The sequence below is a fragment of the Chrysemys picta genome, chromosome 1 (assembly GCF_011386835.1).
Source record: "Chrysemys picta bellii isolate R12L10 chromosome 1, ASM1138683v2, whole genome shotgun sequence".
Classification (NCBI taxonomy): Eukaryota; Metazoa; Chordata; order Testudines; family Emydidae; genus Chrysemys; species Chrysemys picta.
The window spans coordinates 257,377,234-257,400,316 of record NC_088791.1 but is presented as its reverse complement, the minus strand read 5'-3'; the positions used below and the strand labels follow the sequence as shown (position 1 = coordinate 257,400,316).

The window sequence follows — 23,083 nt, the reverse complement described above, 5'->3', positions numbered from 1 at the left end:
AGAGTCCAGCGGAGGGCAATGAAAATTATTAGGGCGCTGGTGCACATGACTTATGAGGAGAGGCTGAGGGAACTGGGCTTATTTAGTCTGCAGAAGAGAAGAGCAAGGTGGGATTTGATAGTAGCCTTCAACTACCTGAAGGGGGGTTCCAAAGAGGATGGAGCTCAGCTGTTCTCAGTGGTGGCAGATGACAAAACAAGAAGCAATGTTTTCAAGTTGCAGTGAAGGTCTAGGTTGGATATTAGGGAAAACTATTTTACTAGAAGGATGGTAAAACACTGGAATTGGTTACTAGGGAAGTAGTGGAATCTCCATCCTTAGAGGTTTTTAAGGCCCAGCTTGACAAAGCCCTGGCTGGGATGATTTAGTTGGGGTTGGCCCTGCTTTAAGCAGGGGGTTGGACTAGATGACTCCTGAGGTCTCTTCCAACCCTAATCTTCTATGATTCCTACGCTCCACGCTGTTGTCAATGCTCAGGTGGACTCCCATCTTCCTCAGAATGAGGGAGGAAGTTAAGGATGTGCACCTTAGTGGTGGGTATGAACTTGGAGAGAGGTTTTAAGGCAGGGGTGGGCAAATTTTTTGGCCCGAGGGCCACATCTGGGTGGGGAAATTGTATGCAGGACCATGAATGTAAGACTGGGGCACGGGGTTGGGATGCGGGAGGGGGTGTGGTGTGCAGGAAGGGGCTCAGAGCAGGTGGTTGGGGTGCAGGGTGCAGCGAGGGCTCAGGGCAGGGGGTTGGGGTGCAGGAGGGATTTGGGGTGCAGGCTCTGGCCTGGCGCCACTTACCTTGAGCGTTTCTGGGGTGGCAGCAGTGTGCAGCGGGGCTAAGGTAGGCTCCCTGCCTGTTCTGGATGCACGCCGCTCCTGGAAGTTGCAAGCATGTCCGGCAGTGGCTCCATGGGGTGGGGTGGGGCAGGCGGCTCCACCACTCGCTGTCCTCGCCTGCGGGTACCACCCCCGAAGCTCCCATTGGCCGCGGTTCTGCATTCCCGGCCAATGGGAGCTGCGGGGGGGGGGGCGATGCCTGCAGGCGAGAGCAGCGCGCGGTGGAGCCCTCTGCCCCCCTCTCCTCCAGGGGCAGCAAGGATGTGGTGCCAGCCGCTTCCAGGAGCTGCAGGGGGCCAGGGCAGGCAGCCTGACCTATAATCTTAAAGGCATCAAGGAACTAACATGGTATCTTTCACCTATTTATCCTAATGATTCTGCTTCTGTTAAATCTTTCCAACCTCCACCTTTTATCTGTCTTGTCTAGATTGTAAACTCTTTTGAGCATGGACTGTCTCTTTCTGTTTGTACAGTGCCTAGCACAGTATGGCCCTGATCCTGATTTAGTGTTATGTGAAATTATTTGTAGTACAGTAACCCCTGATGTGCATCTTGTCATTTCACTAGTTTTCATGGCATATGTTTAAGAGAGCAACTGGCTACAGGAGAAAACATTTGTGTGTTGATAGTGGATAAAAGTCCGTTTTGTAATTTAAATTGGATTTCTTGATTGCAATCAGATTTTATTTAAATACAGATTTACTTTTAAAAATAAACCTATTTAAAATTTAAATTTGAAATTGACAATGTGTGTTAAGGCCTAAATTTACTATAATCTATTAAAATCATTTAGATTAAATAAAAAATCAATATTAAGCAGTACATGCTTGCCGCCAAAGAGCTTTGGTTGGTTGGTTGGTTGGTTGGTTGGTTGGTTTTTTTTAAAGAAAGTCCAACTACTGAACTGGGGGAAGTCACTGCCAACGTACCTGGAACTAGAATTTGTTGAAGTGCTAAGCCAGCTTTTGACAGCAGTTAGCCTCCTCTGGAAGTCTGTTCGTTCAAGTAGTTCAGTGCAATGACTAGTTCATTCGAAGTTAAGAAAGCAATTAGGAGTAGACTAATGTCTAGTCTAGACAAATGCTACAAGTCGATGTAAGTTCCACTAGTTAAGTTACGTAAGTTACATAATTTAAGTTGACGTAACGTACATTGACTTAAAGCGGTATCTACACCTCTCTATGTTGATGGGAGATGCTCTCCCGTCAACATACCTTCCATCTCTCATTGAGGTGGATTAAGTAAGTTGACCAGAGAGTGCTCTCCCATCAACTTATCGGTTCTTCACCAGACCCGCTAAATTGACACTGCGGCATTGATAGCAGCTGCGCCAATTTAGCCGCATAGTGTAGACGAGGCCTTCGAGAGCTTGTTTTTCTCTTCCAACATAAGAACAAAACTAGGTGTAAGAGGATGTAATTCTAGTATCTTGAAGGACATGGTGACCAGGAACAATCAGTTCACTTCACTAACTAGAGATAATACTTTCTCTGTTCAATAAATCAGTTCAATTTTAAATGCAAAATGTTTTGCTACATTTTTTTTCTTGGGTATCCAGAACATTTAAGGTAGTTTTATTTAACTAATAAAAATGCTGGTTTTGTGCATTTTTGATTGAATTCAAATTTCCATTAAACTAGAATGGAAATCACTTGTAAAATTTAAATCACTAAAATACTTGTAAAAATTAATCTAGTAAATAAGAAATTCATCATTCATTATTTTCTAAGATCATACAAATGTAAAAATTAAGAATCTGAATAAATGTATGTTAAGCTATATAATTGCTTAAATAAATGTATATAGATGTAGTATATCCTGTTTCCCACAAAGAAGCACCAAATTTCATTTAAAGGCTACATTTAGTTGCAAAGCAACATGTTTAATGGTTACCAACTAATACAAATCTACATTTCTTTAGGAAAATACCTAAAGTACAATTGCAAAACATGATTAAAATCTGATTTTTAAATCAAGATTTCCTGCTTGATTTAAATCGTGATTTTAAAATTGGTTATTCAAATTAATCCTCCCTTGTAAACAGTGCCTAGCACATTGTGAATGTTATTAAACTATGAATAATGCATACTCAGTTGAAAGTCTCTGGGCAAAGATAAGGGTTAAAAAAAATAGGGGTGATGTCATAGTAGGGGGTCTACTATAGATCATAAAACCAGGAAAAGGAGATGGATGAGCCATTTCTAGAACAAATAACAGAAATATCCAAAACAGAAGACCTGGTAGTAATGGGGGAGTTTAACTACCCACACATATCTGTTGGAAAATGTCAAAACACATTTCCAATAAGTTCTTAAAATGTATTGGAAAACTTTTTGTTTCAGAAGGTAGAGGAAATAATGAGGGGACGGTTAATTTTAGATTTGATTCTGACCAACAGGAAAGAATTGGTAGCAGATCTGAAGTTGGAAGGCAATTTGGGTGAAAGCGTTCATTAAATGATACATCTCATGATATTATGGAAAGGAAGGAGTAAAACCAGCAGAATAAGGATAAGCAACTTCAAAAAAAGCAGGTTTTACAAACTCAGAGTAAGGTCCAAAGGGAAGAAAATCGAAGGGTGGTTCTTGGAGTTGATGCAGATGTGTATTCCAAGTAGGTACGTGTACTCCCTGCAAGCCAGAGCTGGAGACTTTTGCCAAGCAATACCTGTAGAGGGGTGGTGCTCGCACCTCATGCCTGTAGCCCCTCTCTTGGCTGTATGAGGTGGCACCACCCCAAGTACTCAGTTCCTTCTCAACGCCTGTCTGCTGGAGTCGGAGCTCTGTGTGATTGCTGCTTCACAACCTTGCAATTTATCTCTTAGCCTAGGTTTTTATTGTACATAGTTAATAGTTAGTCAGTAGTATTAGTTAAAAGTTATAGTGTATATAGTATAGTGTCAGTGGTTGTGCTCCCCGGTGATACCCCCACCAGAGTTCAAGCATTGCCCTTCGTGTGGAGTGCTAATTCCTAACGGTGACCCCCACATGCGGTGCTTGCTCTGCCTTCGCAAAGCCCACTTTAAGGAGGGCTGTTCGATTTGTAGATCATTCAAGAAGAGGACTCAGGTGGTACGGGACTTTCGCCTTAAGCAACACATGCTTCAGTAGGTCATGAAGCCTGACCTGGTACGGAGGCTTTCTTCAGGCCACAGATCACTATCTGGCTCAGAGAGTGCTAAGCTTCAGTTCCAGGGCAGGGGCCTCTCTGAAAAGGTGCGGGAGTCATTCTACATCATCGGTGCCAAAGAAGAGGTCATATAAGACTAATAAGGAGTGCTCCAGGTCCCGGGGCAACTCTTCTGTCTCCCCTATGAAGAGCATGGACTAGCATGGGTGCCTCTGACCTTCCCTTGGTACAGGATAGGGAGGGCAGACACCCCATACCATCGACTCTGGTTCCAGCCTCCAGGCATCCGGTATCAATGGAAGCAATGCCAGTACTGACCGTGTCAGTGGCATCAGCGTACCAGGCTTCGGCGGACCTACTCTGCCTTTCGGTTCCATCCTCACCACTGGTCCAAGACTTTGTGAGGCTGGCGCCTTGTGATGACCCCTCAGTTGGAGTGTATTGCCAAAGTCTTGGCACCGCACCATGAAACACCCCTTCCTGGGTTAGTATGGACATGGTTCCTGAGATAGGACAAGGTTCTTTGGTACAAGGCCCTTCTTCAGCTGCAGATGGTTCCATGGAGGTTGAAACCGCCCTCCACATTGAAGCACATGCGTGCTCCAGTACCCTCATTTGCACCAGGACCGACCTTGCCTGTGGCACCAATCTTTTCAGTACTGGTAGTGCTGATGACATTGGGGATGCTGATCCTGACCTCATTCTGGGCTCCGGGTGAGTCAGATTGCCTGTTGGTTCCCTCTGGAGTTGCCCTTCACATGTCTCCAAGGTCCCAGGACTCCTCTGCTTCAGAGTTGAGCTCCTTGTCCTCCCACTCCACTTCACCTTAGGGCGTCCGGAGGCCACCAGTGTACCAACACTGCTACCAAAGTTGGCATATGCACCCTGAGGCTGGGATGGAGGTCCCTGGCCTGGTGGTTGACCCTACTGGCCACCAATGCCTTATCCATACCGGTGGCTGCCTTACTGTCATTGGGAAGCCGCTTGTTCCTGGAGGTCTCGCTCGTCATCCAAGTCAAGTGCGAGATTGACTGCTCATGCGGCATTGGTGGCTGTGGACCAGCCACAAGTCCAGATGCCTGCAGTTCCCCTTCCTGTGGAGTCACCAGAGTTTCCCTAGCTGGAGATGCTGCCTCAACCAACAGCCTTGTCCTCCTCCCCAGACGATGCGGTGTTGCCTGGTTCGTCCCAGAGACTTCAAGGCATATCAAGACCTTTTATGTCTGGTGGCCTCATTCCTGGGTATTCAGGAAGAGTTTCTCCAGGAGAATACTCATAAACTCATGGATATTCTCCAGCCCTTTGTCCCTGGGCCAGCGGGGTTAATTAATGAGTTGCTCCTTGAGTACTTTGGTACTGCCGGTGGCCAAGCACTTGAGGAAACACTATTTTGTGCCTGTACTGGGGTATGAAGGATTTTATTCCGACCCAGCCCTCAACTCCCTAGTGGTCACAGTGGTAAATGACAGGGACCATCAGGGCAGGTTCAAGTCCTCCTCCAAGGACAGAGATTGGAAGTGCCTGGACCTTCTAGGCAGAAAGATATACACATCATCGCTACAGATGATAATTGTGCACCAGCAAGTCCTGCTCGCATGGGTGGCAGGTATAACAGGCCAGGGGAGGCTAAGCCTCCCAAAACCCATGCCATGACCCTGCCCATGCTCCACCCCAAGGCCCCGCTCCCGCATCTTGCTCTTCCCCCGTGACCCACACTGCTCCTCTTCCCACCATCACTCCATCTCTCCCCCAAAGCCGGCAGGGGATCGGGGTGGCGTGTGCTGAGGTTGAGGTGGCGTGGGCTGGGGCTCAGGGCACCTTGGGTGGGTGGCTTGGACAGGTGGTCCCGAGGCTTGGGGCAGGCAGCCCTGGGGCTTGGGGCAGGGCCTAGGTTGGGTGGCCCCAGGCAGCTTGGGTGGGGCTGGGGCTGGCCAGGGCAGCTTGGCCAGGCCAATCGGGGTTCCTCTGGCTCCAGCAGGCAGGGCCTCGGGTAGAAGAGTCAGAGCAGGGGTCGAGCAGGGGGTCTAGCCTCCCTGAATGGGGGTTTCACATGCTGACCACGCCTGCTGGCCAAATATGACTTCCTGAATTAGTCCACTATGGCCAAATTTGAGGAACAGTTGCCCAAGGCTTCCTGGGATGAGTTTCAGGCATTGGTTGCAGAGGGTTGCTTAGTGGCTAAAACATCTCTGCCATCTGCCCTTGTTACAGCGGTCACTTCAGCCAGAGCCATGGCCTCGGCAATTTACTATGAGGGCTTCCTGGCTCCAGAACTCGGGAATCATGCTAGAGGTCTAGTAAGCTATTGAGGACTTGCTGTTCAGTGGCCGAACCTTGCTTTCGGACAAGAATGATGAAACCCTGCGTTCCTTTAAGGACTCGAGGGCTATTTTAAAGTCTCGGGGGGGGGGGGTGTATACTCCACCTACGCAGAAATGCCATTACAGACTATAGCAACAGCAGCCATACAGGTCACAGACCCCTTTATGCAACCCTTCCTCCCAAGACACCGAGACTACCCTATGAAGAAGGATAAGTCTAACAAGAGGAAGCACTTGAGCTCTAGGCCCAGTCACACTGCACTCCTTTGGTATCCACTGAGTTGGCATCCATTTTAACTCGGTCCAGAGCACTTTTCCAGTTGTCCTCCTTCCTCCCTTGTCATCCCCCTGTTCTTTCAGGGACAGGCTTTTACAAATGCCTGGGTCTTGATATCATCTAACACCTGGGTCCTAGACACTGTCAGATTGGGCTATACCATCCAGTTCCTCTCCACGCCCCTCTCTACTCCCCCTTCCTGTCCCTCTTCACAGATCTCTCTCACGAGACATTTCTTATCGAGCAGGTCAACTCTCTGCTCGTGATGGGAGTGGTGGTGGAGATTCTGCAAAAACACCGAGTTCATGCGTTCTACTCCTGGTATTTCCTGATATCGAAATCCAAGGGTGGGATGAGGCCCATACTCTACTTCTGCAGACTCAAGGAGTTCATTGAATACGTGAGGTTCTGCATGGTCATTCTTATCTGCTTTCCACCTTGTTTTGTCTCAGAATGACTGGACTGTGTCTGGATCTTCAAGACACCTACTTCTACGTGGCTGTTCTACTGAGTCACAGGAAATATCTTTACTTCATAGTAGGAGATTGACCAGTCAGTCTGTAACTCTGATGTTCATATCTTTGAGGTTCTACTGTACTGAAAGTGACACTCATCTTACTTCCAGTTCCCATGGTGTCTATCAGGAAGCAGCGGAGACAAAAACAAACAAACCAGCAAGTACTGTGCCTGTATTGCATCTTAAAGTTGGCGCATCTGGGTTGCCTGTTCCCACCCCTTCCCTCCACTTGCCACAGCGCGGGACAGTCATTTACAGTAGGAGGTCAGTGAATGTTGTTTTTCCCCTCCCTCCCCCCTGGCTGGGAGGGGAACAAGCTTGTAAGCTCAGAGCCCGGGGAAAGAAACTTCCCGAGATGCTACTGAAACCTGGCCTGGAGTGTAAGCTGCTGGACTTGGACCCCGAGCTCCTGCCTGCACACTGCGCTCTGGAGCAGCAGCTCAGTTTTAAAGGGCCACAGCCTGCACTGTGTGCCCACTGATACTGTGGTGTCCCAGGATGCCTCAGTCATCACTCTTGCAGCCAAGGGGCTACAACCAGCTGCCTGTCCCCACCCCCATTAGCTGGGCAGCCACTGAAGAGCTCTGAGGCCCCGCTCCAAGCAGTCCGCCTTGAGAAACATCCTATAACGGCTTGTTCAGCGTTATGAACAACCTCCATTCCCGAGGTGTCTGTAACTCTAAGGTTCTACTGTACACGGCTCTTGGACTGGAGGATGCAGGCAGAGAAGTCCTTTCAGAAATCTTGTCACCATGGCATTGTAGAAACCAATTTTCCTTGGAAAGGTGGATGAAACGCTGATATTACTGCCACGTGCACTCTCAGGGAACTAAATGCTAATCCTGATTCCTGAAGTTGTAACAGAAACTCCAAGGTTTCCTGGATGGAAGCCTCCGCTGAATGGGTCCCATGGGGCCAAGGACTATATGGAAAACATTTTCCACTTAGCCAAGTAGGCCATTCTATGTAGGATCTGTTGGACAGTCTTTAATAGTCCTTTCCTGTTGCCACACCCAAAGTTTGTACCCAAGGTGGTCTCTGTTTCATTTGAACCAGGCGGTATATTTGCCTTTATTTTTTCCCAAGCTGCGTTCCTACCTGGAGGAGCAACACCTCCATATGCTAGACATTAGATGCTGTCTAGCCTTCTATCTGAATAGGACTGAATAGTTTTGTGCTTCACCTCTCCTGTTCATATCTCATGTGGACTGCATGAAGGGTCAAGCAGTCTTTGTGCAGAACATCTCTAGATGGATAATGTCTCGTATTAAGGCTGCATATGATAGGGTTGGCTAAGTCTCCTCAGCAGATACGGTCACATTTAACAACAGCACAGGCTATCTTGGTGGCATTCCTCACGGATATTTCCATATTGGACATCTTGTAGGGAAGCCACGTGGTCATCTGTACATGCATTTATGGACCATTACACAATCACTGTTTTTTCCAGAGCAGATGCTAATGTTGCAAGAGTGGTGTGCAATCCTTACTCGGGTAGACTCTGAGCTCTGCCTCTAGATAGGGATACTGCTCGCTAGTAACCTACTTGAAATACACATCTACATCTACTCGAAGAATAAATGGTTACCTACTGTAACTGATTCTTTGAGATGTGATGCAGACGTGTAGTCTATGACCCTCTATCCTGTGTGTTGGAGCCTTCCTCTGGATGTTTGGTGTGAAAGAACTGAGGGGGATCAGAATGGCCCCACCTTATATAGCCAGGAAGTGGGCACTGCTAAGTAAAAATGTTTGGTGCATGCACACACCTACTTGGAATACACATCTGCATCACAACTTGATGGACCACCATTTATTTGCTGTCAAACTGAGAAGGCTTATCTAATGGGGTCCCACAAGGGTCAGTTGTGGGTCTGGTACTAGTCAATATTTTCACAATGACTTGAAGTGGAGAGGATGTTTATAAAATTTCCAGTTGACACCAAGCTTGGAGGGGTTGCAAGCACTGTGAAGGACAGGATTAGAATTCAAAAACATTGACAATTTGAAGAATTGGTCAGAAATCAACAAGATGAAATTTTGTAAAGACGAGCAATGTATGTTACTGAGGAAGGAAAAATCAAATGTACAACTACAAAATGTGAATAAGTGCCTAGGAGGTAGTACTACTGAAAAAGATCTAAGGTGGATATTGAACTGCAAATTAAATGAGTCAACAATGTGATACAGTTGCAAAAAGGCTAATATCATTCTGGGGTGTTTTAACGGGTGGTAATTCTCCTGCTCTACTTGGCACGGGGGAGGCCTCAGCTGGAGTGCTAGATCTATTTCTAGGTGCCATACTTTAGAAAAGAAGGGGACAAAATGGAGAGCAACAAAAATGATAAAAGGTTTAGAAAACTTTACCTATGAGGAAAGGTTAAAAAAAACTAGGCATGTTTAGTCTTGAGAAAATAATATATCTCAGAGCAACAGGAAAGGATTATTGGAGCACTGTAGGAGAAAGTTAATAATCTTGAGGAAAGATCAAGGAGAAACAATTGGAGAATTGTGAGCCTTCCAGAGGGACTGGAAAAAGGGAGGCCCTAAGTGGAGTTCCCCAAACATTTCAATCCAAACATGTTGGTTTAGATAAAACAAATGTATTAACTATAGAAAGATTTTAATTGATTACAAGTAATGGACATAAAAGTCACAATTGGTTACAAAGAAATAAAAGGCACAACACAATTAATACATAAGTGAATTCAAAGCAAAAGGCTTTCTCACCACAATTGCCAACAGTCTTACTGGCTGACTTTGTCAGGGTCTTCCTCCAGTCCAATGCTGCTTCCTTTCTTCTTCAGGTAGTATTAATGCCATTGGTATAGAGAAAGGGAGAGATGGTTTGGGGCATCAGCTCTGTCCCCTTACAGTCATTTCTCTTGCACAAGAATCATTTCCAGTGGAGGTTCAGGAAACGAAGTCTAGGTGGACAGGAATCTCAAGTTACTTCTGTCACAATGTAGATTTTTGTTTTATTTGCTCACACCTTTTCTCCTGCTGGAGTGTATCCACTTAATCAGGTGATGGTCCATTTGATCTCATTGACACCTGGCTGAGGCATTGGCTAGCTTTTTGTCTCCGGGGAACTGGTTTGTGACTGTTCACGAGGACATGTTGGAACATGTCTCAGTAATATCACACAGTGGAATGTTATAACTTTATTACATACAATGTTGTCACACATTTTACCAAGAAAATAATGATCAGCAAATCATGAGTTTTCACATGACACCTCACAAGGCATATTTTGTACAAGTTTCATCATAATCCTCTAAAAGGGGTTAACATAGGGGTAAAAACTGTCCCATGCTCCCACTTCCACAAGAGCCTGTACTTCTTGAAATAATATGGTCTCATGAGATGGATCCCTGAAGAAGGATGGGGAAAAGGGAAGAAAGTGATTTAGATAAATCTCTCCATTACTGTGGTGTGGACCCACTTGTCTGACATGATGCTTTTTGCATACAGTTTCCCACAATTCTTGATGTCTAGGTTTGATGTCTTGATGCTCTCCTCTTTCTGCAGCTCATGGAGGTGGATTTGAATTTTAGAACTGCAGAGTCTAGCCACACCCCCTCAGCTTCTGCTTGCTTCTAGTTTCTCTGTCTCTGCAGCAGTGTGCGGTCAGTGGGTTTTACAGCTCTTGCCTTCACATCTGCCGGAGGGGATTTTTTTCTGGTCAAAATTTGAGGAGTCGTGAGCAATGATCTCCATCTCAGCTCCATCTTCCTCGTGGCCATTTTTTTAGAGGGGTGTTAGAACTCCTTGAGCCTAACTGCAATGTCTCCCTGCTGACTTCTCTGCATCTTCCAGGGACGGCAGAGTAGCCTAAAAAGCACTGAATGAAATCTAAAGGGTGCTCTAGTTACGTGATGGCTATCCTAGGCTTGACAGATGGTGAGTTGTACCCAGCCTTCTGTCCCTAACTGTTAGATCTTGGCGCTATGATTCAGACCGTTATCGCTGGAGCAGCTGCAAGTCTGACATATAGAAATGGAGTCTATGGGTGGAACGAGAGGTTCCAAGGACATTTACATTAATGATTTAGAACCGCGGTTCTCAAACTTTAGCAAGCCAAGGATCCCCATTTTGATTTAAAATTTTTTATGGACCCTCAAGTCCCCTGCTTAGCCCCAGGCCCTCCTCCCACTCCTCCAAGGCCCCATCCCACTGGCACAGCCAGCATGGGATATTTGGGTGGGCCTTGACGTCTGGTGGGCAGGCAATTATGGGGGGTTGGGAGCCCCCCATCCCCTGCAGCCAGTCTTGCGGGGGGCAATGGATAGACCATTTGGCCAGGGGCTCCCTGGGGCTCTGGGCATGCACCCAGCTCCGGGAGGAGATGCTACTCTCCAGCGCGGTGGGACCTGGAAGGGAGCCTGCGCTCCAGGTCCCCCAGGCAGTGGGCCCACCTTTTTTGAAGATCTCCTCTACTGCTGCTGGCTGCCCTTCTTCCAGTGACAGATTAGCCATTGGGGCAACTCAGGGCCCAGGAAAAATGTGTGCGCCCATGCCCCCACCCGTTCCACCCAGTGCTCCTGCTGGGGGGTGGGGTAGGAGCATGGGGGCTTGGTCCGCTCCACCCACCCCACCAGCACTCCAGCCTGGGAGTGGGTTCAGGATGCAGGAGCTTGCCCCATTCCGCCCTCCTGCCTAGTGCTCTAGTTGGGGTGTAGGGGCTTACTCCACCCACCAGCGCTCTACCCTGGGAGTGGGGTCAGGACACGGGGGCTTGCCCCGCTCCTCCTGCCCGGCTCCAGAAGGCGCGTCAGGCAAGGCAGAGCGGAGCACACGCCCGTGCCCTGACCCCACTCCCTGGCAGGAGTGCCGGACACGTGGGTGGAGTGGAGCAAGCACTGGGGCCAGAGCAGAGTTGGGGCTGGGCCTGGATGCTAAGTGGGTTGGCCCTGGCTCACCCAGGCTATGCCCCTGACCTACCCCCATCCCACCTCTTTCCGGCCCTCCCCTGTGCATGCCCCATCCCTGCTCCTCCTCCTCCTCCCTCCCAGTGCCTCCTGCACACCGCAGAACTGCTGTTCAGCAGTGTGCAGGAGGTGCTGGGAGGGAAGAGGAGGAGTTGATCAGCGGCGCTGGCGGCCTCAGACATGACTCTCAGACCCCCTGGAGTACCCTCACGGATCCCAGTTTGAGAAACGCTGATTTAGAAGAAAATATAAAATGATCCCTGATAAAAGTTTGCAGATTGCACACAAACTGGGGGAGTGGTAAATAATGAAGAGGACAGGTCACTGATAAGAGCAACCTAAGGGTGAGATTAATTAACCATTGGAACAATTTACCAAAGGTCATAATGGATTCTCCATCATTGACAATTTTTAAATCAAGGTTGGATTTTTCTCTAAAATACATGCTCTAGGAATTATTTTGGGAAAGTAAATGGCCGGTGGTAGACAAGCAGTCAGACTTCAAGCCTTGGAATCTATGAAATCCACCTCAGGGCAGAGGCCATCTAAATGGATTGTGTTCTCTATATTAAGAACTACTATTTGCAGGCAGCTAGCCTTAACAGCCCTTTCTGCCAGGGATAGGAATCTTTTGTGTATTTACTCCCTTTCCAAAATATGCATAATAGTCACACATACTTGTACTAACATTCCCCTCACAAGTCAGTAGCTAGATTGGAGGCCTCTTTGGGAGCGCTCTTAGTCCCCTTTTAAGTCTAGATTGTTACTACTTGTTAGGTCTATAGAATTAGTGATCTGTTTAAGTTATTTAATGAGGGAGAAAAAGTAGGTTACTTACCAGCAAATGGAAAATGTGAGTATATTACCCCTACATCCATCCTCTTCTGTTTCTTTGAAGCCTTTGACTAATCCAGACAGGCATTTAGGGAATAATGGAGTGGGGCCATGCCTCTTGATAAATTTGGCATTTATCTGTTCATGCATTGAAGTGTGTGGCCTTCTTTTAGTGTTAAAAGCTAGTGCTTTTAATGGGTTCCTAGATTTGCATGGATCTATTGAAACAATGTATGTGGGGAGTCACCAGGAACTAGAGTATCTATTTTTAACAGGCTGTAGGGTTTGCTCTGGAGGATAGTCCCCCCGCCCCGCCCCACGCAAGGGCAACTGTTCTGCCTTAGCAACCCTCAACCCCTCTTCTGAGCAGATGGGCCTGAGGTCTAAACTCTGGATCTCCTCCCTCGAGCACTAGCCCTTACATATTGGTGCCCCGACTTTTGTAGCTATTCTAGGTCAACAATCTGAAAAGACAAACGCTCAAACCCGCAGGTGCCTAAATCGATATTCTTCTAAAGGAGCTAAATGTGTTCAGAGATGGCTCATTGACCATCAACCCCCGTGCCCTTACTCACGGACCAACCCCTGTCCCCCTCAAAAAGTGCTTTCCTTGCAGGCAGGGGATGGCTTGGAAACCTGCTTTGTTACCCGCCCCAGCCCTTCCATTCACACCGCCTTTCCCGTGCGACGGGCCCTTTGTTACCGCGGCCCTGGAGTTAATCCCCATTTAACCTCTTCTCCGCTACCTTCTTCTCCAGGGGGGGGAGGGGCACAGAGCCAACGTTGGCACGGAGCCGGGAGCCTTCCCCACCCCCTTGGATGCCCGGGGAGGGCTGAGGGGAGACGGACACTTTGGACTCTAGAGCGTCCAGCTGCTCAGGAACCAGCTGAGCCCGCCAATAGCAGGCGGGCGGCAAGAGGCAGCTGCCGCCGGGCGCTGAGGGCTCCGGGCTGCCGCGCCAGGGGCGGAGAGGAGCGGCGGTGGCAGGCAGGGCGCGCTGCTGAACGCTGGAGGGGGCTCTCGGCCGCCTCCTCCTCCTCCTCCAGCCGGCGGCTCCCTCTCTCCACTTCCCCCTCCGGGAGGGGGCAGGTTTAGGGGAGGGGTAGCGGCAGCAGCGAGCGGCGTCCAGTTCCCGCTTCCCCCGGTCCGTAGGAGGCAGCGGAGCTCCGGTCCCTCCCGCTCCCCCGCGCCCGGCCGCCGCCGCCCTCTCAGTGCCGAGCCAGCCAGGCGGACATGGCGCCCCTGATTCAGCTGTCCCCCTGCTGCCCTGCCCCCGCCGCCTCCCCGCGGAGCCTTTAATGGCTCGGACCTTCGGCGGCCGAGCCCGACTCCTCCTGCGCCAGCCAGAGGGAGCCTAGCGAGCGGGAGCCGAGCAGCCCCAACGCCGCGCACGGTGAGAGCCGCCCGGGGAACAATGGGCTGCTGGGGGTGGGGGGAGCGACTGCACCGAGCGGCCCCGGCGGGTGTGTGGACCGACCGCTGCGGGGTGGGTGGAAAGAGCCTCCTCGCCCCCGCCCCTAGCCGGTGCCTGCAGCGGGGCGCTGGCCGCGGGGGAGAGACGCAGCCCCTGCGATCCGCGGGGGGCCCCGCCGGCGCGCAGTTGCTCAGCCCCGGGCGCCGGGCTGCGGCCGGAGCAGAAGTTGGTGCCTTTTGGTTGCTCCCGTTGCGGGGAAGTTGTTCGTGGGAGGAGGGGGCGGCTGTCCGGGGCTGTGCGTGGGTGCGAGCCCCAGTGGCTGCAGCCCCGGGATGCGGGGCCCTTTGGGACACCCTCCTCCCTCTTGTCCCGGAGCGGGCGCGGAGCTGCTGCCAGCCTGGCGGGATGTGCTCGGGGGTCGGGCTGAGCGGGGGGCGCTCCCCGGTAGCTGGGGGGTCGGACCGACGGGGGCAGAGCCGCTTTCACGTAGACAATTGACTGCGAGAGGGGCGCGTTCAGAGCCCCGCTCCGGGAGCAGCGCGACCCGTGTAGGGAGGCTCCCTCAGGGAGCAAGGCGCTTTGGTGTCTTTATTGAAAGGCCTTCCCACCCTCTTCCCAAATCCTCGGTGTGATAGGCGTCACCGCCTATCATCAGGGCTGTCCAGAGGATTCAGGGGGCCCCTTCCATTAAAAAAAAAAGTTGCAATACTATAGTAACATGTATTTGGAAATGTAAAAAATAACCAGTGAAATACAGGCAAAATTAATTTGTAATAATTTGAAAATACACAAAATACATTATTTAAAATCATTAAATGCTTTAATGGTATGTATATATTTGCAATTACATAATGGGCTGTCGCTGGGTGATGGTTGGTGCCAATGGGCTGTCGCTGCCTGGGGGTGGCGCTGCTGTTGCCCAGGGCTGGGTGGGGAGCTGGGCTCTGGGTCGGGGGGGGGGGGGGTGGTGCTTGTCTCACAGGGTCTGGGCTTGGAGCTGGGGGTCAGGGCTATGGGGGGATGGGGTCAGGGGGTGCCTGGCTCAGAGGGGCTGTGCTCAGAGCTGGGGGCCAGGGCTGCAGGGGATGGGGTCGGGGGTGCCTGGCTCAGAGGGGTGGGCTCAGAGCTAAGGGTCAGGGCTGTGTGTGGTGGGGGTGTCGGGGGTGCTCGGCTCAGAGGGGCTTACCATGCTGCTTACTCCCACCTCCCCCCTCTCCTGGCGCCTCAGCGTGTCATGTCCAGGAGCGGCCCTGGACAGCGCTGCAGCGGTGTGGCTCCACGGGACCTGAACTCCCCCTGCTGGGCCGGGAACTCGGAGCCCCGCCCCCTCACCACACGGCTCTGAGCAGGAGGAGCTCAGGCCACACGGCTGCAGCGCCATCCAAGGCCGCTTCTGGATGCGGTGCGCTGGGGGATGGGGGAAGGCGGAGGCAGGGGGGAGCCTCCGACATTCTTGTGGGGGCCTCGGCGCAAATTGCTCCACTTGCCCCTTCCTCTGGGCGGCCCTGCCTATCATATATCTGCACATCCAGCCCAAGTGGCACCATTCATGGCCATGCCTGGGACTGGGAAGCATGTGTGTGTTAAAGCAGGCTTGACATTCACCAAGTATCTAGTGTTGTGTTTTAACCCTCTGGTTCCCCGCTCCCACATGTCTTCTTGAGCAAACACATAACAGGAGTGCAGATAAATCTCATATACGGTAAAAGGCAAAATGGTCACCTGCAGGTAGCAATACAATACATGGTGACTTCAGCGGCCTCCTTTCCCACTAGTTCTGGAATAATTTATAGCCAGAACTTCCTCCAGTTTCAAAATTAGAGATGAAGTTTATTTTTCTGTACTGTTTCTGAACAATGTTAATAGTGTGTTAACTGTCCAAGGAATGTTTAAGTAAAAGGAGCTCATTTCCATATGAGCAGCGTTTAGTTTCTTATGTTAGTGAAAAATTGAGGTTCTTTAAACTGTCATTTGTGAGCAATAGGGTTTCATCTTTATGGTTGTTGTTTAAAAACAACAACAAAACAAACTCCTAGGAGCTCTGTAGTACTTGGCTGTTTTATTGCTGAAGTAAAATAAATGGAATGTTTAGTGTTTTTCAATTATGGTCTCTTTACAAACTTGCCTTCAAGTAGATTAGTCCCTGGGGGGATGAAAAGATAACTGTTTAGGGAAGGGTATCACTCAGCTGTTTTATTATTATTTTTATCTCCTAGATATGCAGAGTTTTTCTCCTTGTATTGCTTCCAATTTATTTTTACAGGAAGCAGTTGATATTGGAGTTAATCCAACCAAAATAAAATTCTTAGAGTACATTTAAAAAAAAAACGCTCAAAAATCTGTTTTAATAAATCTGCTGTCTGTTCTAATGAAGCTTTCTTCAACATTTCAGTATCCAGCTGAGGTGTGGCGGATACTTTGTTTTATAATTGGTCAGATTATACAAGATCTGCTCAGCTGTGGTTCTATATTGGCCATATGCCAGAATCTTGAAGTCCTCCCCAGATTGAACTAAGGTGAAGCAAGTTAGTGCTTTGTGCAGCCGAAGGTAGAGAGCATTGCATGCTGGGGTTTGTGGTTTCTGTGGACTGAACCTCATTTCAAGATGTGGGTATCTGGGGACCAGGCTGTTAGGTGACCTCACTTTATTCTGCCCCCTTATCAAGTAGCATTCTCTTCTCTTGTTCTGAACAAGACATAGTTTACCTATTTTTGCCTTGTGTTTGTGAATTAAATTCTCAATTATACCTTTACTGCAGGATCAGATAGTAGAATTGCATGAGGGGATGTGGAAAATAGCCTTTTTTTTTAAAACAAAGATTCTTTTGATAAGTAGCAAAAGGTTCAGTGGAAGTTATTAAAGATCATGTTAAAAGTACATGATTAATGTCCTAGGAGAGAGAGACTATATCTGAAAGTTTCAGCACTCTGTCCAAATATCTTTTTAGCTCCTGTCTTTCACACTTAAGTTAAATTCTTTTGACAGAAATAAGAGATTTATATTATCTAGTATTGTTACAAGTAACACCAAGTATTATTATAATGGAAAGGTAGTGACCCACATAAACAACAAGAGTATGTGACTTTAAAACCACAAATTGGTAGGGTAAGAAACTAACTATTTTGAAATTACTTAATTTCAAGTTGAAAATGTCCCCTTTGAAGTTGAGATAAAGGTTACACAATGAATAACGTACCTTTTTAAAACAAGCTACTAGTAACCAAGCTCTTATGACGTTTAAATGTTCAAAGAATAGTATACCAATTAGAGATGACAGTGAACAAGTTTTTTTCCTTAATGGAATAGTAGGTTTACAAAGATATTAAGAAGACAGTTTTAGTGTACCATCGTAAAATTTCCCCCCAACCCTGATGTTAGGTCAGATTAATTTTACTTTACAAATAAAATCATGCCTTCATTTTGGAAATCAAGACAGTTAGCAGTTCTATATTATCTTGGGCCTGGCATTATCTAAACACAAATTTTAAGGTGAGAAATAAATCTTGATAATATGGTAGATTTAGTTCACTGAAAGGTCAAGGTTTATAGTTTTCAGGGGTTGTGGGTGTTTACCAGATTCTGACATTTAAAGTTTGTGAATGGACTATTGAATTAAGGTTGAGCTGAAGGAGAAGTTCACTTTGCTGGTGGTGAAGAAGCCATTGAGGGACTAATTACCGGTGCTTATAAAGGTCATCAGGCTCAGTCAGCTTTAAATTTGTGCAAAATGTCATTAAGTTTGGCCCACGGAAATGCAGATGAATTAGTCAGTTAGGTCAGCCTCTTCATCTAATGCGTATGGGGGCAGGGGTCCACTGCATATGGGAATTTTGACCTTCGCTGTAATAAAGTCATGCTGGTTAAAGGCATAGGTGCTGGAACAACTTTTATAGTGGGGTTGAACAAAACTGTAAGCCCTGTATATAATGGAAATCACCTCAAACCAGGGGGTGCTGCCGCACCCCTAATTCCAGCACCTCTGATTAAAGGTTATGAAAATGAAAACATGATATGCTTATTTAGGGAATTTAGGAAGTAGAGTTTAAAACTAAGCATCGTCTGAAACCAGAAACGAAAAGTTGTTTTAGTTTTTTAGACTGAAAAAAGGGCTTTGGGAAGAGAAAAAACATCTGTCTTGTGTAATAGCTAACTAAAATGTAGTCCAAGATAAAGTTAAAGGGCCTGATTTTTCAGAGGTGCCACCTCTGCTTTTATTGACTTCATTTGGAGTTGTGGTTGCTCAAACTTGTGAAAATGAGTGTCCGTGAATTCTATAAAATAAAATCAGTATTGTCTATAGATAATTATGATATATAGAATGGAATGAACCAAACAAAACCCTGGAGTTTTGAAATCTAAAACAAATGTATATTTTGGATAGATTTTTGCAGTTTGTATTTTCTGATTTATTATATCGCTGGTCTTGAGGAATAGTTGCAAGTGAAATAATTTAGTAGAACTATTCAAAAATGGGTAGAAACTTTGATTTCATTCTCATTTTTCATCCATATATTCTGTTGACTTTGCTTTGAGGCCAAAATAAATGTATGCAGGTTGTGTGGTGCTGAAATTACCATAATGAAAGTACTAAGAGCAAAGGCTATGCCCATGTTTCTAATGTCGTGTTTTACTTTTTAAATTGCCCTTTCAGGCTCATGCTCTCACTGGCTGATAACGTAGAAGTAAAAAGGAAACGTTGCACAATTCATGGTGAGCTTTTTCAGAATGAACAGATAGCTTGTGATAGACGCCCACTAACACTTCTTCAGTCACAAGGTGTTACTATAGAAACCTTGCAGCAGATTTGTCATATGAGCCTCGTCATTAATGAATAAGCCTTGTTGGCTTTCAGACTGTTTTAATTTGAGATATTATTCACAATCTACAAATGCTAGAAATAATACCATGATTTACAAAACCCAGTCTGTGTACTCTGTGGTGTACGAACAGGGGAAGACATAGTCATGGCTGTCTCGCATGACCGTCTCATAAACAAACTAGAGAAATACAACTTAGATGGAACTATTATAAGGTGGGTGCATAATTGGTTGGAAAGTCATTCTCAGAGAGTAATTATCCGTGGTTCACAGTCATGCTGGAAGGCTATAATGAGTGGGGTCCCGCAGGGATCTGTTCTGGGTCCAATTCTGTTCAATATCTTCATCAACGATTTAGATAATGGCATAGAGAGTACACTTATAAAGTTTGTGGATGATACCAAGCTAGGAGGGGTTGCAAGTGTTTTGGAGGATAGGATTAAAATTCAAAATGATCTGAACAAACTGGAGAAATGGTCTGAAGTAAATAGGATGAAATTCAATAAGGATAAATGCAAAGTACTCCACTTAGGAAGGAACAATCAGTTGCGCACACACAAAATGGGCAATGACTGTCTAGGAAGGAGTACTGCGGAAAGGGATCTGGGGGTCATAGTGGATCACAAGCTAAATATGAGTCAACCGTGTAACTGTTGCAAAAAAAGAAACATCATTCTGGGATGTATAAGCAGGATTATTGTAAGACACGAGAAGTAATTCTTCCGCTCTACTCTGCGTTGATTAGGCCTCAACTGGAGTATTGTGTCCAGTTCTGAGTGCCACATTTCAGGGAAGATGTGGACAAATTGGAGAAAGTCCAGAGAAGAGCAACAAAAATGACTAAAGGTCTAGAAAACATGACCTGTGAGGGAAGATAGAAAAAAATGGGTTTGTTTAGTCTGGAGAAGAGCAGACTGAGAGGGGACATAAGTTTTCAAATACATAAAAGGTTGTTACAAGGAGGAGGGAGAAAAATTGTTGTTCTTAACCTCTGAGGATAGGACAAGAAGCATTGGGCTTAAATTGCAGCAAAGGCGGTTTAGATTGGACATTAGGAAAAACTTCCTAACTGTCAGAGCGGTGCAGCACTGGAATAAATTGCCTAGGGAGGTTGTGGAATCTCCAACATTGGGGATTTTTAAGAGCAGGTTGGCCAAACACCTGTCAGGGATGGTCTAGATAATACTTAGTCCTGCCTTGAGTGCAGGGGACTGGACTAGATGACCTCTCGAGGTCCCTTCCAGTTCTATGATTCTATGGCCTTTAGTCTAGGAGTACACATCCTGAATTATGTAGGTGTACCCTGTTTGTTTTGCACAAAGTATAAGTGAAAAAATATTGTTTAACAGCATTTTAAAACGGAAAACCAAAAGATAATGTGCTGATAATTAACTTAATTAATCCCAAAACATTATATGGAAAACAAATAATAGCATGAGTTGGTATGTCAGGGTTTCAATGTAAAATTAAATTAATGGAAAATGCCATCTGCTAATGATTTACCTTATTCCATTCTGTGGAGAGTCTAGATCGTAAACAGTGTAAGAAAGAAGAGTGATAAGAATAAATATTGAACAGAATTTTTCCATAATGCACTGGTCTCCTTTACACTTTCCTTTTAAACAAAAGGAAAATGTGATGCCTAGGCTCCCCTCCCCCCCCCAATTGCTCTCCCCTCCCCCCTCCAAAAAAAGAAGTTTATGTGGATGTTGTCAAGAAGGAGAAAAAACTGAAAAGCTCTGGTTTTAGATGGTTCTTCACAGTTTTCTATCCCCTCTGTCTCATATAGTCGCCTTATACCAGTTTGTGCAGTGACTTTTTAACTAATTGTTGGGTAGTGGGGTTTGGGAATTGCAAGCATAGACCCCAGACTTTCAAAGTGTAGCATTTTGGTGTACAGATGGTTGTGTTTGGAGCTCCAGTGAAACCAGCAGGTTCTAGAGGTTTCAGAATGGTAGCTGTGTTGGTCTGTATCAGCAAAAAGAACAAGGAGTACTTGTGGCACCTTAGAGACTAACAAATTTATTTGGGTATAAGCTTTAGTGGGCTAAAATCCACTTCATCAGATGCATGTAGTGGAAAATACAGTAGGAAGATAGATATATATATCACACACACAACGTGAAAAAATGGATGTTGCCATACCAGCTATAACGAGACTAATCGATTAAGGTGGGCTATTATCAGCAGGAGAAAAAAAACTTTTTGTAGTGATAATTAGGATGGACCAGTACCAACAGTTGACAAGAAGATGTGAGTAACAGTAGGGGAAAAAATTAGCATGGGGCAATAGTTTTACTTTGTGTAATGACCCATTCACTCCCAGTCTTTATTCAAGCCTAATTTAATGGTGTCCAGTTTGCAAATTAATTCAAATTCAGCGGTTTCTTGTTGGAGTCTGTTTTTGAAGTTTTTTTTGTTGGAGTGTTGCGACTTTGAGGTCTGTAATTGAATGACCAGGGAGGTTGAATAGTTCTCCGACTGGTTTTTGAATGTTATAATTCTTGACGTCTGATTTGTGTCCATTTATTCTTTTGTGTAGAGACTATCCGGTTTGGCCAATGTACATGGTAGAGGGGCATTGCTGGTACATGATGGCATATATCAGATTGGTAGATGTGCAGGTGAACGAGCCTCTGATACTGTGGCTGATGTGATTAGGTCCTATGATGGTGTCCCTTGAATAGATATGTGGACAGAGTTGGGAACAGGTTTTGTTGCAAGGATAGGTTCCTGGGTTAGTGTTTTTGTTGTGTGGTGTGTGGTTGCTGGTGAGTATTTGCTTCAGGTTGGGGGGCTGTCTGTAAGCAAGGACTGGCCTGGCTCCCAAGATTTGTGAGAATGAGGGATTGTCCTTCGGAATAGGTTGTAGATCCTTGATGATGCGTTGGAGAGGTTTTAGTTGGGGGCTGAAGGTGATGGCTAGTGGCGTTCTGTTACTTTCTTTGTTGGGTTTGTCCTGGAGTAGGTGACTTCTGGGTATTCTTCTGGCTCTGTCAATCTGTTTCTTCACTTCAGGAGGGGTGGGTATTGTAGTTTTAAGAATGCTTGATAGTGTGAGAGAAATAAAGCATCTGACTTGCTGTACCCAAACAAAAAGTGAGAACTGTGTTTTTCTCCGACAATAGAGATCTTGTAGGTGTTTGTCTCTGTCTGAGGGATTGGAGCAAATGTGGTTGTATTTTAGAGCTTGGCTGTAGACAATGGATTGCGTGATGTGGTCTGGATGAAAGCTGGAGTCATGTAGGTAAGTATAGCGGTCAGTAGGTTTCCTGTATAAGGTGGTGGTTATGTGACCATCGCTTATTAGCCCTGTAGTGTCCAGGAAGCGGATTTCTTGTGTGGACTGGTCCAGGCTGAGGTTGTTGGTGGGATGGAAATGGATGAAATCATGGTGGAATTCCTCAAGGACTTCTTTTCCATGGGTCCAGTTGATGAAGATGTCATCAATGTAGCGCAAGTAGAGTAGGGGCGTTAGGGGACGAGAGCTGAGGAAGCATTGTTCTAAGTCAGCCATAAAAATGTTGGCATACTGTGGGGCCATGCGGGTACCCATAGCAGTGCCCGCTGACTTGAAGGTATACATTGTTCCTAAATGTGAAATAGTTGTGGATGAAGACCAAAGTCACAAAGTTCAGCCACCAGGTTTGCCGTGACATTATTGGGGATACTGCTCCTGACGGCGTGTAGTCCATCTTCATGTGGAATGTTGGTATAGAGGGCTTCTACATCCATAGCGGCCAGGATGGTGGCTTCTGGAAGATCACTGATGGATTGTAGTTTCCTCAGGAAGTCAGTGGTGTCTCAAAGATAGCTAGGAGTGCTGGTAACGCTCCATGATGCAGGGCCTTAGTAGTAGTTTAGTTTGAAGCTTGAAAATAGTGTATATATAACTTGGTAATTTTGTGGCCTGAAAATTAATCTCTTATGATGCCTACAATAAGTGAATCAGTAATATTTATCTTAAATATTTCTTTAATATGTATTATTTTATATATAACATAACCACT

General features: G+C 46.7%; 1 protein-coding gene across 8 annotated transcripts in view; it reads left to right on the top strand.

Annotated features, from left to right (window-relative positions):
* The first annotated feature begins 13,810 nt into the window (after positions 1 to 13,810).
* Positions 13,811 to 23,083, top strand: part of FARP1 (FERM, ARH/RhoGEF and pleckstrin domain protein 1) — a 357,744-nt gene continuing 348,471 nt past the window's right edge. For 2 of the 8 annotated variants that reach the window (XR_010600580.1, XM_065592630.1), the window contains exon 1: positions 13,927 to 14,234. The gene's annotated coding sequence lies outside the window, so the exon portion shown is untranslated. Of the gene's footprint in view, positions 14,235 to 14,360; positions 14,481 to 23,083 lie in introns of those variants that run through there. The other 6 variants (XM_005287022.5, XM_005287025.5, XR_010600582.1 and 3 more) reach the window with 6 other exon arrangements.